This window comes from Schistocerca gregaria, chromosome 8, assembly GCF_023897955.1.
Source record: "Schistocerca gregaria isolate iqSchGreg1 chromosome 8, iqSchGreg1.2, whole genome shotgun sequence".
Taxonomy (NCBI): Eukaryota; Metazoa; Arthropoda; class Insecta; order Orthoptera; family Acrididae; genus Schistocerca; species Schistocerca gregaria.
The window spans coordinates 508,815,258-508,834,059 of NC_064927.1; the positions used below are offsets into that span (position 1 = coordinate 508,815,258).

An 18,802-nucleotide genomic window follows, 5' to 3' on the forward strand; every position below is an offset into this window, starting at 1 on the left:
TGAATATGAAATGACGAAAACCGCAAGAGCTGCGTCACATTGATGTATTAGTTACGACTAGTTTCTTGACATCGTAATCACATATCTTCACGTAACAAACAGTTGACTTTCAGCACATGATATCCTCAACACTCCATAAGGGGAAGTAATGTAAGTTCCGTATCTTTCAGCACGAAACAGGCTTCACAAAGCACGCGACCGTCATGAATAAAATAATGGGAGGAAGACGCAGCCGGCACACAACAGGGACGTCTCCTCAGGCAGGGGTCAGCTACAGTGGTGTCACGTAGTCACACTTCTTTCATAGCTTACTTTCTTCATGGCGGTTGCGTACTTTGTGACATCAGTTCAGTGTTGAAAGATAGGGGACTTCCATTATTTCCCTTATGTAGTTTTACATGGATTATGCATTGAAAGATCAACAGTTTGTTACCTGATGGTGTGACTGTAATTTCGCGAAACTGGTCCTGATTAATAAGTCATTCTGAGGCAGGTGTTCCAGTTTCCATCAACTCAAATGCCATCACAACTGTGGCTGCCCCACATACCAAGTGATTTGAAATATATTGAAGTTTTGAATATTGACGTTTTGTCAGAGGTGCTGAACTGGATATAAATAGAGCATTCTCAACTTCCATTTATTTTAAAACTATGTTAATGTCCATATTCTTTTTTTAGCAGTTTTTTTCTGCAAGGAGATTATAAACCATTACTTTTCTTATTTCTGCAATTTCTTCTCTACAAAAAGAACAAAATTTACATTTTGTGACAGTTATAAGTGAAAATCATTAATGTTCATTGGAAACAACAAATAACCCAAGAACCTGTAATTTATCATGCTTGACTAGCTCCCTTACGAGTTTAATAGGACTAGGTCACCTCTGACACCGGCCTCGTACTTTCATATCTGCATATTGTTTGTACAGCGTTTCTCACACGAAAGAAGTGGTAGTGGATTTTCTTGTTGAAAGTAAAGGTCTTTGCAGTCAGTCTTGTAGATAATATCTTTGACAAGAAGCCTTTCGCAAGAAATCGAGTATAACTGGTCTACCAGCAAGGTCCTGTATCATGTGCCTGCGAAAGTTCATCGCACATTAGCACTCCATATATTTCACACCTCCTGTTATTGTTTTTTGTGGATCATCTCTCTGCTCTATTTCACAGGTCATTAAGAAACATTCTCAGTGGCTTTCAACTGTTTCTTTTTTAATATGAAGCAAGAAGATTAACTGACAGCTGAAAATAGGTTTTTGAAGAGAACAGAGAACAGTAGAATAATCAAGAGATACAGGAAATGTAATGAGTCCAGCGGTTAGTTGCACTGCCTATTGATGCGAAATTCCCAGTTTCAGTTCCCAATGACTGTTCGGTGCGCCGACCAGAAATTCAGTCTATTCAGCCTCTTGTGGAACGACCAGGAAGCTGCTTATATAAATAAGCTAACTGATTGCGAAAGTCTTGGGCAGTAGCGTGAGCCACAAGACATTTGCATATGTGGCGTAGTTTTCCAAGACATTTGCGTGTGTGGCATAGTTTTGCCAACAAAGCTTTATGGCTACAATCACTAGTTGTCAGAATGGACCACGGGGAACGAAAGGGGAGGGGGCGGAGATATCCTAGGGCAGCATCTTGTAACTCAAGCGTATTCTACTCCAACATTGATCCTAACACACAAAGAAGCAACTGCATATATAGAGCCGGAAACTGAAAGACGAGTGACGAAGGTCACTGATCGACATCTTTACTGAGAAGAGTCCAGGAGAGGACGGCGCTACCATGGCTAATACTGACATACTACACCAGCCATGTGACTTCTGAGCGTCTTGTTGCTGGAACACACTGCTGTCCTGAGCTGACGACACCACGGTCTGGTTTCTTAGAGTTCTAAGCAACCACCTCGGCAATGCTGCTTTATAGAACAGAATGGTCACACGTGGAAGATTTGGAAGGACACACTGTGGCCACAACCATAGCCACGTACTCTGACCAGGCAATCAAGAGGGACAGCAGAAAAACATTGAAATGTGAGCTGATAAATAAACTTTGTCTGTTTAGGTGAGTGAGCTACCCTTAATGGTTTTCCATAATAGAATGGCATACGAATGCTCTTTTGCTTTTTCTGAGTATTTTGGAGGAACAGGCTCCACAGTATCTGGAAATTCGCTTCTCTTTCTGTGTTGCACTTGATGCGAATGGTTTCTTTAAATAAATTCACAGTCGGTTACCTCCATTATCCTCGTCCAGTATCGAGCTTGTGATCCAATGATTATAACATCGATAAGCCGTGAAGCCCTAAATTCCCTTCTCTCCTTTCAGTCTTTCGGCTTGATTTTGTGAGTCTGCAATCAACAGCTACCTCTGTCTAGGGCGTACCTGCTCATAGCAAAACAGATACGAGTATGTTTATTGTTGAGTCACCAATATCGAGATTGGGCCATGAATAGACCAATAAAAAATAAACAGTGTTTGGATAATTATTGTCGTGGAGATAGTCATACAGGCACAGGAATATCATGGAAAGAGACCAACATAGTGCTGATAGGTGCAGGTGCGGGTGAACAACCATTTTGGATGAACAGAGTTCTGCTCTTCTCTTGGCGTCCTAAGGAATGCTGTTAACGGTCAGAGGTAGAAATATGATGTCCTGCAGTCACTAGTGTAACTTTTCACAGGTGATGTTGTTCAAGAAGTATTATTATGGGTTATAATCCCCATCCATACTGGAATGCTTTTTCACAGGTGCAGTGTCGCCCACATTGTCTGTTTAGCGACGGCTCTAAGCTGAACCCCACAGATTGTGCTTGGGAGGCATTGTGGGTAGCAACTGTTGCCTGATAGCTGCCAGCAAAGACTCAACCAAACCAGCTGCACATTTTTTTTTTCGGGAATGAGCTCATTTACTAAGAGCTCATATACCACGAGAGTTTGGATCACGTCATAGAGATCAAAGTAATCATATGGACACGGGGGAAAGGCACCATTATAATAGCGATGGTGGGATCTTGCAGTGAGTGACCATCGTATTGGGGCAGTATGCAATATGTCACATCTACGTTGGTGTCAGTGGAAGGCTTAGGGTTGTGATAATGCTACCCTGAAGCGCATCTTCTCAGAGTTTCACTTTGTTCAGACTAATCACGAGTAATGAGGGCCACTCTCATTTGGCTGTCTCAGAAGTGGAGATATCTGCCGCATGCACTGTCTAGTAAGGGCTCTGAATTTGAATCCTAATACGGTTTGTCTCGGATACAATGTGGAGATAAAGTACAGTCTGTCAGCTGCCATCAAGAACTCTTCCAGAAATTCTGCATATCTCTTTGTCGGAAACGGAATCAATTGCCAACACGACTCTTGGACTCTCTCCCGGAGACCCAGATAATCAAACAATTACTGGAACTTTGTGGGGAGACATGTGTACGATACGGTGTGTTCTTTAAGTGAAGAACCATTACACCGGGTGTTCGCAGGAGTACTTTGAACGGCCAGTGATAAAATGCAGAGAAAACGCAGCCACAGGTGTAACTTTCAAGGGTGTAGTTCGACCAGAATTTCGCTTCATGGTTTATAATGCGAATCCATATTTGACTACTCCGGTGAATGATTTTCTCACAGAGGAGGACATCAACCACGTCGGCGGTCTGTCGTGGTGCCCAAATGTGAATCCTGTGGAGCATGATTGGGATTATTTGTCGATATCAAATGCAGTACGTCAGTCACCACGAAAGAGTCTTGCAGGCACAGTGCTTAGCTATTTATGAGGAATGGGAAGAGTAGCCTACGCAGCTCCTGTCAAACGTTAGGAGAGCTAGGAAGTCATGCAGTCACATAAACTTCGTGAAGAGGGAGCGACGCTTTGGTGGTGTGTCCTCCATTTTAGAGACCATCATGTTGAATGGGTCTAGCTTCCTAGTGTTAGGAAGAATACTTTCAATGACCAGAAGAACAGGCAAGACATACTGTGATCACTAGGCAAACTTTTAGAAAATGTTAGCCGATATTGTCTGTCCTTGCTGAAATACTCTGAAGGGCAGTTTTCTATCAGGTAAGGATGTCTGCTACATAGGCTGTCTAGCAAAGTCCCTCATTCTAAACCGTTACATACGTCCAGTACGTAACGTGGTCGCCAAACATTTGGAGGCTGAAAATTCTATGATGATCCTCTACGGCGCTGTGTAACCCTCCGTACGCCCCTCCCGGTTGACTTGCAGTCGCCAGCGGCCTGCGTGCGGCGGCCTCCGCCGTGGTTTCCCCCGGGTGGTTTTTCGCCGCCCGCCGCCCACGGTCCGCTGGACGCGCCTCTGGAACGCTTTCGGCAGCGGCCGGAAGGTGCAAAAAGCGGCACGCCCCGCTCTCCATCCGGCAGGCGAGCAGTCATCCGCGGAACCCCAGGTCGCCTACACGGGGCTTTGGCTGCCTCTGGTGCCTCCGCTCAAGTCGGACGAACGCGATCTCAGCAGATTAACCGGGCTGATAAGTCCGTTGGCCTACCCTGAGTCCGCTTCAGCTCAGCGCCCTTTGAAATCTCACGTACAGTCGAGCAGAAAGATTTTGTCACCCGTGTTATCTACTGTTTCTAGGTTCATTGAACGCCGTTGACGAACATTGAGGCCTCCGGGCCATTACATTACTACATGCATTAAAATGTTGCTGTCTCAGTACTCTAGGTTCACATCTGGCAAAGAGTGAAGTGTGATGTCCTTACCTTTGTCGGCGAAATCAACTAGACTAAAGCTCTCGGTTTTCCAGTCGTGTGAACTCGTCGAGGGGGCGCGACTATTGCACGAGTGTCACTGGGTGAAATGTCGCACCAGAAGATGGTGAAACCGACCATCTTCAGAATGTCGCGCTTTTCGACAAACTTACCTGGTTCGAAGCCCGTGGATTCCACACGAAAGCCAGAAGTTTTCCTAAGATATGTAGGTATGGACCGTGTTAACGTATCACGAAATGAACCTCTCCAGGGCTGGTGTGAGCGCGCTTTACTTACCTTCTTCAGACTGCGAATCGACCACACAGGTGCTTCTTGGAGGAACTACTGTATTCCTAAGCCGCTTAAAGCAAATATGGGCGTTTTTGCGGAGGACGCGACCCAGTTCCTTCCCCATTCAGAGAATTTGCTCTGTTGTAATGATCTTATCAACAGTATGTTAAACAATCAACCTACTTCCTCCATTTTACTGCTGAACGTCTAATCCGAAACACAGTCCAACTTAATTTTTTCATGAAGATAAAGCACTCCGTATCGTTCATTTATGAATAACTTTTCTGCCAGCAGTCCCGACTTTCCAGTCTTCAAGTCCGTTTTTTTTCTGTACACTATGTCATTTTTGCTTGATGTTTTTGATGTGTAAGATTCTACTTTGGTTTGGTTGACTTTACTGCACAATATTATAAAAAACCGCAAATTTTTAGTTGATTATCGATCTTTATATGTAGTTTATGGCGAAATTTGGAAGACCTTGTGCTTACTGTGTTTTTATGGTCAATCTGTGCAAAGTCTCAGACACGTTGAACATCACACAATTTTCTGTGCACAGAATACATCAAGAATTAAGTACATAAACAAACAGTGACTAAATAAATGGAATAAAACGTATTTGTTAGAAGAACTGGAGATATATTAACATTACAGGAAACGTGAAATAAATTATTAAGCGAAAAACTTGAAAATGAGTCAGTGAATTTCTTCGGATGCTGCGACAGTATACTTTAAAAATAGCAACACGTAGGAATGATCACCATTGTGAGCAAAGTATGATTGTTAACATGAATACCCTGTATACAAGAACACTTATAACATAACCTCTGTCGACCACATATGAAAACATCTTTGTAACTGTTTGTTTATCTACATTATTCTCGATGTACACTGTGAACAGAAAATAGTGTGAGACATTTAACATGTCTGAGACTCAGCACAAATGGATCATAAGGAAACTGTAGGTAAAAGTTCTTCCAGATTTCGTCATGAACTACATATAAAGCTCCATAACCAACAAAAAATTGCGCGTTTTTATACATCGCAGTAAAGTCAACAGAACAAAGCACAACCTCACACATAAAAAAACATTACGAAAAACTGGCATAGTACACAGAGAAAAACTCAATGAAAATAGGAATCATTACTCGAAATGCGCCGTGTAAAGAATAAATAAAAGAAAATCGTGACTGCTATATAAAAGTTATTTATAAACAGACGTCTGGGTTTGTAATATGACGATTAATGACTCAGCCTTTTCCCCAGAAATAGTCCGTTATACACTATATGTGACGCACAGCTAAGCCCTAATCTTCTTCTTTCAAGTTAAATAACTTACTTAGACCTGCTAATCATGCACTAATAAACAGCGACCGTCTCACAGTGTCCCTTCTCCATTCGCTCTGTGTTTAGATTCATTTTTACATCGTTCATGCTAGTTCTATTAGTTCCGCAGATGCAACGTTGTTATTGGCACAGAAGAACTTCCTCTTCTCAATAGAATGAAGAAACACCTAATGAATTGTGTGAACCTTATTTTAGAGCTTGCGTAGTAGCATCTATGTCAAAGCCTATGAAATAACTTACTGATCCTACATTAATTTTACAGTTTTCTTATTTCTTTTATGTTTACGCAACACATACACCACTTGGAAAGCGATTTCAGTGACTGGAACAAATGGTCGTTACACGGAGTGTACCATCCGTTTGGTGTACAACGTTGGCGATCTCAGTTCCTGTAACGTGCTTCTCGTTCTCTTTGCAACTGCAGCTAACACATTTATTTCACACGCCTCTGTAAGATACGTGGCACAGAGCACTTACTAAACGTCCCTCTCTTCGTAACTGTACACTTGTCTCAACAGGACGAAAAGAACGCAGTGAGTGTGGCACTGGAGTGCTCTGCTGGTTCAAATGGGCGTCTTTTTGTCGCTTTAGCCTTGTTGTTGGAAAACGCCCTTCTCTACTGGCGTACCGAAGATTCGTGGTCAGTAGCTTTTCTTCCACTAGACCGCGAAGCGATCTTGGATATAAGATCTTCTCTATTTGCGGTTAGCGTTGCAGCATTGAACGGCCGAATGATCAGTTCCACATTCCTAGTTCGAGTGAATCCCTCCCCCCCTTTTTTTTTTGCGCCTTCAATTCAGGCATGTGTCCAAGGAAGTAATGAACCAGTTCACGTTCTGCGACTGTTAGCTATGTGGAACTGGGTATTTTGCAGACGAGCGCAAGGAGATCGTATTTTCTTACATGAAGGACTACTATAACCTGTGGAGGAGTTCAGTGAGCTTGATATCAGTATAAACAGTGTAATTCGCAGCATCACGAAATATGCCAGAAATCTTGTAGCGGTAATACTAAATCTTTCTAAAAAGCCTAAGCTCCACGGTACTGTCACAATTCATGCTTATAATTATACGTAATTATCGTATGTGGAACGAAGCTTATTGTCAAATTCTTATCTCAAAGCAGCAAATCTTTCCACTCTCGTATTTGTGACAGCGAACCCGTATTACCATATCATGGTGGAATAAGTGTTGACTGTAATGGCTAAAAAATAGTTCAAATGGCTCTGAGCACTATGGGACTTAACATCTGTGGTCATCAGTCCCCTAGAACTTAGAACTTCTTAAACCTAACTAACCTAAGGACATCACACAACACCCAGCCATCACGAGGCAGAGAAAGTCCCTGACCCCGCCGGGAATCGAACCCGGGAACCCGGGCGTGGGAAGCGAGAACGCTACCGCAAGACCGCGAGATGCGGGCGACTGTAATGGCAAATGCAGTATCCCATTATAGTCTTGTTAACAACGAAATTTTCCGGCACGGACACAATAAGTGGGTAGACGGTCAAGTTCGATGAAGCTATTGAAGACAGTGTTCAGCATTTAGCAACTCTTGGACATCGAAGACATAAGGTAGACCACATAGAGGAACCAATAAGTCGGAAATGAATACTGCAACTGACTCGTAGCTACTTCGAAAAAAAAAAAACACAGTTTTGCGTGAGGCTCATGACTGCTTGTAGAACTACCACTCGTCGCAGGAACTTGAAAATGTGCAATTTAATGTGTTATGCAGCCGATAGAATGTACAGAAAAATGTTTTGCAACAGGCGTCTTATTAACTAGATTAAATTTATCTCTGGATATGGAAACTTAAGATATAGGCAGAGAACAGACGAACCTACAAATGCACCCCTGCTACAAACAACAAGTAACCTTCCCTCGCAACCCTCACGGGAAACCCTGACTGTGTTGTTTTATTAGTGGAGCGATGTTTTCTACGTTTGCAAATAAGACAGGAACGTACACGATTCTGTAGTTTTACTGCATGAACAGTGAAAATGTAACAAGCGGTAATTTTTTTCTGTTTTACTATTTTGCGTGTGTGTGCGGGTGGGGGGGGGGGGGGAGGGAGGTTGTGCGAGGAAAAGTTTCAAGAAAGTTTGAAACTGTGTGTAAATTTCGTTGGAAGTAACTAAGTTCACTCACTCTCGAGTACTGAATAAATACACTACCGTTTGTGTAAATTGCAACACCAAGAAGGAAACGCATGAATTCAATTCAATTCAATTAATACCACAGGTTAGGTACATGAGGAGTAACAAATGATTAAGTTTTCAAATCTGTACACGTGTCCTTTGAGCCCCACTGTTCAGTACGTCGTGCGGCCGCCATGCGTTGCAATGAGAGCTGCTATACGCCGCGGCGTTGAATCAGTAAGGTCCTGGATACGTTTCTTAGGGATTTCCCTTCACGCAGTTTGTATCCGAGCCAAAAACCCGTGACACCAGTCACTGGAGCACCGTAACGCACCAGGCACCGACCAACCACATCCCAGACATGTTCGATGGGCGCATGTCTGGCGAACGTGCAGGCCAGGGAAGCAATGGTACCCATCGCTCTTCGAGGAAGGCCTGTACGTTCCTCGCAATATATGGCCGGGAATTGTCCTGTTGAAATGTGGCCTGTGGAGATACCTGAAGCAGGGGGAGTACTCCAGGCTCCACAACCTCCGTTAGGTGTACCTGTTGCTGTTCAAAGTGCCCTCAATGCGTACGAGGCGAGATCGGTTGTTGTAACCAATGGCGCCCCAAACCGTCACATGCAGCCCTCTGGGTTGCGCTCACCACGGTACCGCCGGACACGTATGCGGCCATCACTGTAGGACACGTTGAAGCGGGACTCATCCGAAAAGATTATATGCTGCCACTCGGCACCCCAGTGACGGTGTTCACGTGAACATTGCAGTTGGAGGAGCTTGTGGTTTCTGGACAACGATAGCCGACGTAATGGCATGCGTGCAACCCGTCCAACCTGCAATAGGCGGCGACGAACTGCAGACGCAGACAAGTTCACAGCGGTTGCATTTCTCCATCGACGAGCCAACACTATCGATGAGGCCTTACGGTCCGTAATGGCCATGCGGACAAGATGACGGTCATGCCGTGTTGCGATCATCTTCCGTTGTCTAGTTCCCGCTCGTCGCTGCGTACGACCTTCTTCTATCCACTGCTTCCACACACGCATCACTGTCGCAGCAGCATGCCCCGTGCGAGTCGCGGTACGACAACGCTGTTTCCCGGAGACAGATCATTCTGCCCCGTCGGAACTCGCTCACACGCCGATATGGCTCCCTGTGACGTCGTCGAGGCACACTGCATTGTTTCCACGCTGTGTGACAGCTCTGCACCGACTACGCTAGGCGCAACACCGACCCTGTGACGAGAGGGCTCTGTTCGGCCCACGTGTACCCCATCTCGCTGCAGGACGTATCACGTATTGCTTGCACGCCCGTCGCCACTTCCACCAAGTATGGCGCTATTCGGGCAGTTCCTTCTCGGTGCTGCACTTTCCACAAACGACGGTGCGTTACGTGGCTGATTTTGGCGCCGTCAATTACATACACACATTTTCTAATTTTAATGCTTGACTTGCGGTGTTAGTTCTTCAATGTAAGATTGTACCTCTTAATGGCTAGTTTAAAATTTTTAAATTCGTTCAATAATTTTTGAACACTGAAAATCAAATTTTTGTTGCTCCTGGAAACCGCTGGACAGGCAACCGAAAATGGGATCGGATAACCGTTTCAACCGTTTAATAACATAGATGCATGCAAGCATTGGGTCCAAGTAATTCTGAAGTCAGACTTAAGTTCTATCGACAGATTAACCAGTGCAGTAGCACAGTGGCTAATTTCCTACAGTTAGCATAAGGCATGGATGAGATCTTTTTCAACAACGGTGATAATTTCCAGTGCCGCAACAGCTATAACTCTAGAATGAAAATCTGTATATCAACTTCGCTTCAAATAAACAACAATGATGCGCAATCAATTTGTGGTCTGGAACTGTACTACGAGGCCTCTCCTCTTTCTCTTTCCTTGACTTCAATGAGAATGTTTCAAAGTCTAGTGCTAGCTGTTGAAAGACTACTTTGAATATGAAATGGGCTCTTACTTGAATCAGGTATCGAGAACCTCTTCCAAACAATGACAGCTGCATGCTCCTCTCGTAAATAAGAGCAGGCTGTGAGCCGCTTTTTGATTGGCATGAGTAACATCGCTGTCGCAGTGGACATGCTGAGAGGCGGGACGGAGTGCGTTTGGAGACGGGATCGGTGGATGGAAAGACTGATGGATGGGTGGATAGGAAACAAAGAGAAGAGGGAGAAGTTCGTCAGTGATTAGAGGTTTGCGATTGTGATTGAGACCGTAAGTAGCATTAAGAAAACCCCAAGAATGCCACACGAAGAACATAGGTAGCTGAATAACAGCTTGTAGCGACTTTATATGTAGTGCAGGTGCATATGTATTTTTTTTTAAGGATCGCGGAACTTTCATCATATCTTACAGGTTTTAATGGTGCTGTGACCTTACTTGTGTTCTGTACGCCTGCGACCCAACCCAACGCGTACATTTAGCCGCAAGTAGTATTACACTGCTGTAGAGAATGGCGAAAGTTAACGTAAGCTTATTATAATCCTAACTGAAATGAGATTGCTTAATCAATCAACTTTGACTAGTTGAAAATTGCTAGGCACGAATTCAGACTATCATATCATAGATAACGTTTCCTTTATGGGCGCATTCAGAAAATAAGCAGTCCATTGCGAGTAGCAACATAAAAATTCTGTTTGTTTACATTTTAGGCAGTCTTTCGTGACACAGGCACCTTAACAGCACGAAATACTTAGCAGCACAGAATTGAACAAGAAATTTGAAGGAGAGGTAGGTTACAATACCGACCGCAAATAAATAAAATGTGCAATCCTGTCCATACACTGCAATAACTAGTTGTAACATAAGCGAATATTCACATTTTATTTTAGTTGTTTACTGAAAATCAGTGTCCTTAATAAATACTGTCACTCATTTGTTAAAGAATTGCTTTGTTTGTGGGAACCTAGTTTCTCATTTCACTAAACAGTTTATTGGAGTGAATGTGAGGAATATTTTTAACAATCAGTAGATCTGTATCTCATTTCTAGTTATGAAAGCTTTTTGTGGGTTATCGTTGTTCAGTCCGTAATTTCACGATGATCCGCACTGCTTTGTGAATCGTATTATTCAGTTGTTGCTTGTTACGTTTTAGCATTTTTCTGTCATTACGGGTATCATAAATGAAGCACGAAGGAGAACTATTTATAATAAAAACAGTATTTTTCAGCACATAGATCAAGAGCTCATATCAGCCTTTATTCCAATTGCTCCATCCTCATTTCATACAGATAGCTGGCGAACTCTGATATTGTCAGAGGTAAACATTAAGGCTATTTACAATTTGTACAGAAACCAGATGGCAGTTATAAGAGTCAAGGGACATGAAAGGGAAGCAGTGGTTGGGAAGGGAGTGAGACAGGGTTGTAGCATCTCCCCGATGTTATTTAATCTGTATATTGAGCAAGCAGTAAAGGAAACAAAAGAAAAATTCGGAGTAGGTATTACAATCCACGGAGAAGAAATAAAAACTTTAAGGTCCGCCGATGACATTGTAATTCTGTCAGAGACAGCAAAGGACTTGGAAGGGCAGTTGAACGGAATGGACAGTGTCTTGAAGGTAGGATATAAGATGAACATCAACAAAAGCAAAACGAGAATAATGGAATGTAGTCGAATTAAGTCGGGCGATGCTGAGGGAATTAGATTAGGAAATGAGACACTTAAAGTAGTAAATGAGTTTTGCTATTTGGGGAGCAAAGTAACTGATGATGGTCGAAGTAGAGAGGATATAAAATGTAGACTGGCAATGGCAAGGAAAGCGTTTCTGAAGAAGAGAAATTTGTTAACATCGAGTATAGATTTAAATGTCAGGAAGACGTTTCTGAAAGTATTTGTATGGAGTGTAGCCATGTATGGAAGTGAAACATGGTCGATAAATAGTTTGGACAAGAAGAGAATAGAAGCTTTCGAAATGTGGTGCTACAGAAGAATGCTGAAGATTAGATGTACCAGATCGCGTAACTAATGAGGAAGTATTGAATAGGATTGGAGTTTGTGGCACAGCTTGACTAGAAGAAGGGATCGGTTGGTAGGACATGTTCTGAGGCATCAAGGGATCACCAATTTAGTACTGGAGGGCAGGGTGGAGGGTAAAAATCGTAGAGGGAGACCAAGAGATGAATACACTAAGCAGATTCAGAAGGATGTAGGCTGCAGTACGTATTGGGAGATGAAGAAGCTTACACAGGATAGAGTAGCATGGAGAGCTGCATCAAACCAGTTTCAGGACTGAAGACCACAATAACAACAAACACTAAGAGACACACTGAATTGCTATACGATGGTCTATCGTAGAAAAAAAAGTGTTTATTGTGGTGGACAACATAGAAGCGAAATATTTCCCAGAAACCAGGAGAAAGAACAACGGGTGAAGGCTAAAATAATTTTCATTACGATCGAGCATTAAAGAAATAAGATTTTCAGATAAAAAAAAAAGTCAAGCAGTCCGCAGCTCGTGGTCGCGCGGGAGCGTTCTCGCCTCCCGAGCACGGGGTCCCGGTTTCCATTCCCGGCGGGATCGGGGATTTTCGCCTGCCCCGAGACGACTGGGTGCTGTTGCGTCGCCTTCGTCGTCATCATCACTGATCGCCACTACGGTCGGAGGAAGGCCGCGGCAGCCCGCCTCCACCAGGACTTCGCCCAAAGCGGCGGCGCGGGTCTCCCGCACCGCGCCCCTACGCTCTGTCATGAAGCACGGGACTTCATTTCCATTTCTACGAGCACCGTTGCAAGTATTCCTGCCGCCTATTTACGTGTCTTTCTATAATTTCCTTTCACAGACGTCCAGAGGAAACGTATCGCCAAATATTATTTCTGGTATCCAGGGGGATCGCAGTATTTCAGCAAACTGACTTGTTAACTTTCTTATAGGTTCTGAGCTAATTTCCAAATGCGTTTCATATTCTTCGATCCAACGTAGCTGTTCACAGGCTGTTGTAGTCATCTCTATAGGCAAACAAGCCTCCGACACTTGTCATGCCCTCCTTGCTGCCGCCTGTTACTCGTCATTCAAATATTTTTGGTAAGTGTATTTAGTAACTAATCTCTTTCACTGGCTAACTGCTATTTTCCAGAAGCTTTCCGATGAACTGAAGCCTGTCATTCGCTCTGCTGTTCACTGTTCCCTCTGAAATCTTCCCATTTCATATCACGAAACATTGTTAAGCCCTGATATTAGTAGGAATCGACTGACTCCACAAGTGGCTCATTAATTCTTTAGCCAAAGATCACAACGTTTTTACGCTCATTAAGCCTTAGTTGCCAGCTGAATCGATTACAAATCTAAATTATTCCTAAGACACTTGCTCATAACGAGCACAAACTCTTTTGAGTCGGGATAGAGAGGCGGTACTGGGAGGCGAGGCGTGCCGCACGCTTCAGTGTGTGGAGCGTCTGTGCTCGAGACCCCATCCATCCTCCAGCGCTAATCTAGCAAAATATCGCTGTTAAGTATGGTTGAAAATTGTTAATTTTTAACACTGACAAGTTTGTCACACTCTGCGGCTTGTTTCTTCTGTCTCTTGCAAGCACTTCCAGATCCATGTGTAAGAGAAGAAAATGATGTTCTAAACCAAACAATCATAACAGTCACGTAAACAAGAAAATGACAGCGAATAAGCTACAATACCTAACGAGTAGTACGAGCTCGTGGTAATGAGACCGTGAGCTGTCATTCTAAAATGCCATATCACAAACATATTTGCTCGCGCTTTCACTAACAATACCAGGCAATGAGAGCATCCAAAAGTAAATGCGTAAAGAAGTTTCTTTTTTCAAACGGACGTTAAAAATACAAAGGGATTTATACCCCATTAGTTACAAAATAGAAGCAGGACCATTCAGAAAATTAACATGTACAAATAAGAAGGTATATATAAGAAACAACTTTTAAAAAAATAATCATAAGAGCAGTGTCAACAGGCTGGAAAGTGAATGAACATTGTTCTTCATGTGAAGGATGTATTTTAATTAGGATTAGGACACATTTGGACTGCTGTCGACTAGCTTGTGATGGCTGCCGTTTAATAAACAGTATGATATATACTTCGAAGACTAGCCTTAGAGGAGGAAGTCAATGCCTCGTAATTTTTTTTTTTTTTTGCTAATTTCTCACCCTAAGGTCACACAAATAGTTTTATAACCTGTTTCGAACTCTTAGTGAACAACAGATGATCCTGCGGTCGGGTTCAATGGGCCCGCTGGAGACATACGAGATACGCGAATGTTCAGCGGAGAATAGTTCGCCACCTACGGATCACACCTTTAGCGGGAATCATCTGACGATCACTAGCTAAAACGTAGAAACCGATTATAATATGGTTTTTGTGACCTAGGAGTGAGAAATTAATAAAAAAATTCTTAACATAAAATATAGTTGCAAATCACGAATTGTCCATTTTTGACAAATATGTCCCATTTCATTGTAGCTGATGTGCCTACTACCTGTCGAAAAACAGATTGTTGCATTGGTACCGAACAAAAATGACAGATTTTTTTCATATTGGGTGCCACAAATTTATTAAACGACTGTTCCGTTTCCCATCTAGGCTGTATTACGATCAAAGTCATTTATTTCGCACGATCAGCTGATTTCGGCGACACACATTCTTAGAGTGCTCTCTCATAATATGTAAGCCTCTTGTTTACATAATTAACTGCTGCCGTAATAGCCTCGAATGAGAGCAACGGCCCGTAATTGTCAACGATTTACAGAACACTGCTGCCGTAATGGGATACGTGTTTACATATGTATTCTGTAAATCGTTGGCTTCTAAACAGACATGTTTACGTGCGTATGCTATAATATAAATGATATACTGATGATAACAGATCCGTGGAGCGCCCTCGAAAATTAGAACATCAGTCTTGGAACTTGAAAACGAGCCATTACATCTTCGATGTAAAATAAATTGTTGGCTAATTAACAAAGACTGTCATCACGGAAGGAATACTTTTCTTTGTAAGTCTACCTTATACAGACATGTTGACCACTGTGACTAAAGGGCCATTTGGTGATCGGTGCCATTTTGGGAAACCTCTCAGATGACCAAAGGACAAAACTTTGCACCGATCCGACAAATCTTTCACAAAAGAGCGGGCTGTTAAAAGTTAAAACTTTCACGACGACATAGAACATCAGTCATAAGAATGGAACATGGTCAATGACGTTACCCAGTGCATCTCTAGAGGATCAAAGTTTTAACCTCTCCTTACTGTCGGGCTCACCCTCAGAAGTGGCAGATCTGAATCATCTGCTGCTCGACGTGTAGCACTTCGCCAGTCGGCACGCAGAACTTCGTAGGGCAGTGTCAAACTGTGGAATTCCTCTCCCCATATGTGCGACTAACGTTTCCCGGCAGCCAGAAACCTATGTCCACATTACATGACACGTCTTAGAGGCGGATCTTCATCTCAAAATGCAAGATAGGGAGGCAGCGAGCCACAGCAGCTGTAAGACTTGATTTATTCCACAGGTGCACACCAAGGTATGTTACCAGAAGAAGAAACAGTATGTTGTCAGTTTATAATTGGTTATCTGTGTACAGTGTTCAGTCTCTTGACTGTTGAGTTATTTTATTCCAATGACGAACACCGTAAATCTTACTCCAGTGAAACGTGATTGCTGATTATTAACAAGCACTTCACAAGAAAAAGAAAGTTTGTATGTTTCCGTTATTTGTAGTGATAATATGTAATTAACAAATAGTAAGACTTATCGTAAATCCGCTGTTAACACAATAAATTATGTGTAATTGTCGTATATTAAATAACAATTCTCAAGGTAGTAGCGGTAAAAAACGGGGAGTGAAAGGCAATTTACAATCTGTACAAAAACTATACGACAGTTATGAAAGTCGCTTCAAAAGGGAGTGAGACAGGATTGTAGCCTATCCGCGGTGTTATTCAATTTGTATATTGAGCAAGCACTAAATAAAATCGAAGAAGAGTTTAGAATAGGAATTAAAGTTCAGGGATAAGAAATAAAAACTTTGAGGTTTGTCGATGGCATTATAATTGTGACAGAGACAGCAAAGGACTTGGAAGAGCAGTTGAACAGAATTGACAGTGTCTTCAAAGAAGGATATAAGATTAACATCAACACAAGCAAAATATATATAAAGGAGTGTAGTCGAACTGAATCAGGTGATGCTGAGGGAATTAGATTAGGAAACGAAACACTTAAAGTAGTAGGTGAATTTTGGTATTTGTGAATCAAAATAAATTACGATCGCAAAAGTAGAGAGGGTACGAAGCATAGAATCCCTATGGCAAGAAAACAGTTTCTGAAGAAGAGAAATTTGTTAGCATCGTATATAGATTTAAGTGTTAGGAAGTCTTTTCTGAAGATATATGTGTGGAGTGTAGCCACGTATGGAAGACAAACGTGGATGATGAAGGCATTAGGCAAGAAGAGAATAGAAGATTTACAAATGTGGTGTTACAAAAGACTGCCGAAGATTAGATGGGTAGATCAAGTGACTAATGAACTTGTACGCAGCAGAACTGGGGAGATAAGGAATTTGTGGCACAACCTGAAAGAAGGGATCAGTTGCTACGACAGATTCTGAGACATCAAGAAATAACTAATTTATTACTGGAGGAAAGTGTAGGGAGTGAAAATTGTAGAGGGAAACGAAGAAATGAATAGGGTAAGCAGATTCAGGACGTAGTTTGCAACGGTTATTAGGAAATGAAGGAGCTTGCACAGGGTAGACTAGCAGTTTCGGACCGAGAGCCACTACAGCAACAAATAATAATGTAATCTGCTAAATAGCAGGACAGTCAGAGGTCAAACAAATACAATAAGACAAAAAATAAAACAATAAAAAAAGGCAAGAATGCTTTTGAATCGTTGGCGAGTATGGAACTTTTTTCTCGCTCGACAGTAATTATATATTGAAATGGCTGGCATGTTATGAGTAAGCACTCGAAGATTGCGCATCGCGGAAATCAGATGATAGAGCGAAGTAAACGATTCTGATCGTAGTATAACCGAGGTCTAAAATGCAATTCCCTGGTAACAACAGATGGAAATTAAAACATTTTATCTTAAAATCAGAACTTCAGTCACAAGTCTTATCTGCCTTAGTAATCTTATATCCGTAACACTGTATCACTGGACAATTAAATATAGAGCGAGGTGCAGAAAACATAATACCAGTAACACTTAAGTGATGACCGTCCCTCCTACGAAGATTGTCGGAAGGGGGAAAGAAAAACACCGAATGTTTACCCACCACTACTGCTCTCGTACCAGCTGCAAGTAAGTTGATTAGGTAGCAGGAGATGACGGCTCTTGTTGGGACCTAAGTATCGGAGTGCCCGTGGATGGAACCGAGGCCATCACGGCGGATGGTCGCAGGTGTGAACACGACCGCAGTCTGGCGCCGCCTCCATTACCTGTGTCTGTGTCTTCTGCGGTCCGGACGGCCGCTGGAGCTGCAGAGGCGGCGGCGGTGGCGCTGGCGCTGGCGGTGTCCACGGCAGACTGAACGCGCCGCTGGCTCCTGCCGCGGGGCCTCTGGCCGCCCCCTACCAGCGAGGGCGCCCGTGTCACCAGTCACCTGCTTAGGTAGAGAGGGGGGAGTCAGGGAAATACGGCGTGAGCGTAAATTGTTGCCTCGATCAGGAAAATTTAGGAAGTAGATACAGCTGTCCAATTTGTTGCAAACGGTGGCATAACTCAAGTTTTTACGTGTACACTTCTACTTTGTACCTCAGTCAAAAGAATTTCAACCTTGGATGGTGTCCTAAAACTGCTCGCTGAGGGTTATTTGTTCGCCAGTTCTTGGATGAAATCTTTGCGGATCGGTAGAGACGATGCAATGTCATGTCCGCAACGTTCACCAGACATAACGCTCTCGACTTTCTTTGTGGGTTTACGTTAAGGATAAAGTGTTCACTTCACCAGTTGCCCATGTGCGGAATCTTACGGCACGAATACGAGATATTGTAGAGGCGGTGACGGAGGGAGATGTTAACAAATACGTGCAAGGAAATTCAATATCGCCTAGGCGTTCTATGAGCAACAAACAGAACGCATGTGGAATTGTATCTACAAAAAAAAGTAGAGTTAAGCTAGCATTTGTAACAAACCGCATACTTGTATCTGCCATAGGATGGGTGTCCAACAACTAATGCAACACATTTTTTTTTCTGGAAGCAGATTGGCTTTATTCAGGATTCAAATATACCACATCATTCCCCACTCTTTCGGCTGCAAAACCCCGTTTTCCGACATAATCTCCATTCAGTGCAAAGGCCTTGTACCACCTTCCTGGGAGGACATGTATCTCCGCGTTGTACCGCTCTACTAAT

The 18,802-nt window shown here is 43.0% G+C and overlaps 1 protein-coding gene across 1 annotated transcript in view; it reads right to left on the bottom strand.

Annotated features, from left to right (window-relative positions):
- The window catches only part of LOC126283978 (glucose dehydrogenase [FAD, quinone]-like), a 124,390-nt gene extending 106,425 nt beyond the window's left edge, over positions 1–17,965 (bottom strand). Inside the window, exon 1 of the mRNA XM_049982439.1 lies at positions 17,885–17,965. The gene's annotated coding sequence lies outside the window, so the exon portion shown is untranslated. The remainder of the gene's footprint in view (positions 1–17,884) is intronic.
- Between the last annotated feature and the right edge of the window lie 837 nt (positions 17,966–18,802).